Below are 1350 nucleotides of genomic sequence, written 5' to 3'. Positions count from 1 at the left end.
TTTTTGCTCAGGTCCCTCAATTTCAGCCAGAAAATACCTGAAATCACAGAAAAACACACAAACTCATAGTAAAGTCCAGAAAAGTGAATTTTAACTAAAAACTAATAAAAATATACTAAAAACTAACTAGATCATAACAAAAACATACTAAAAACAATGCCAAAAAGTATACAAATTATCCGCTCATCAGGTTGTTATCAGCACTTGTATGTGTTTGATCCCCCACTGACATTTGAATACCAGGGGTGGAAGCTGGAGTGGCGTTAGACGCCAGCTCCTTACCTGTTTCTGGCGTCTGAACGCTAGAACTGTGCTCCCTTTGGGCGTTCAACGCCAAACCCTTGCTTGTTTCTGGCGTTGAACGCCAGGAATGAGCATGGTTTGGGCATTCAGCGCCAGCATTATTCCTCTCTAGGCTCTGATTGTCCTCAGAGGGATTTTGAGTAGCCATTTGTTCATTTCTTGGCTTCCTGCTGCTTTGAAGTGAGGTATTTAATGTTTTCCCACTTCTTAATTGAACTACTTGGCATTCTTCTGTTATTTGTTTTGACAGTTGCTTTTCTATTTGCTTCAACTGTACTTCCATATTCATATTAGCCATTCTTGTTTCTTGTAATATCTCCTTGAACTCGGCTAGCTGTTTTGTTAGAAAGTCTAATTGCTGATTGAATTCATTAGCTTGATCTACAGGACTGAGTTCAACAGTTACTGTTTTAGCTTCTTCTTTCATGGAAGATTCACTGCTTAGGTACAGATGCTGATTTCTGGCAACTGTATCAATAAGCTCTTGAGCTTCTTCAATTATTTTTCTCATATGTATAGATCTACCAGTTGAGTGATCTAGAGAAATCTGAGCTTTTTCTGTAAGCCCATAGTAGAAGATGTCTAATTGCACCCACTCTGAAAACATTTCAGAGGGGCATTTTCTCAACATCTCTCTGTATCTCTCCCAAGCATCATAAAGAGATTCATTATCTCGTTGTTTGAAGCCTTGGATGCTCAGCCTTAGCTGTGTCATCCGTTTTGGATGAAAATAGTGATTCAAGAATTTTTCTGACAGCTGTTTCCATGTCCTTATGCTGTTCTTAGGTTGATTATTTTACCACCTCTTAGCTTGATCTTTTACAGCAAATGGAAACAATAATAATCTGTAGACATCCTGATCTACTTCCTTGTCATGTACTGTGTCAGCAATTTGTAAAAGTTGTGCCAGAAACTCTGTAGGTTCTTCATGTGGAAGACCGGAAAACTAGCAGCTTTGCTGCACCATGATAATGAGTTGAGGATTCAACTCAAAGCTACTAACTCCAATGGAGGGTATACAGATACTACTCCCATATGAAGCAGTAA

Source organism: Arachis duranensis, chromosome 5 (genome assembly GCF_000817695.3).
Source record: "Arachis duranensis cultivar V14167 chromosome 5, aradu.V14167.gnm2.J7QH, whole genome shotgun sequence".
Classification (NCBI taxonomy): Eukaryota; Viridiplantae; Streptophyta; class Magnoliopsida; order Fabales; family Fabaceae; genus Arachis; species Arachis duranensis.
The sequence above is the reverse complement of the archived record's forward strand: the minus strand, read 5'-3'. Positions refer to the sequence as shown.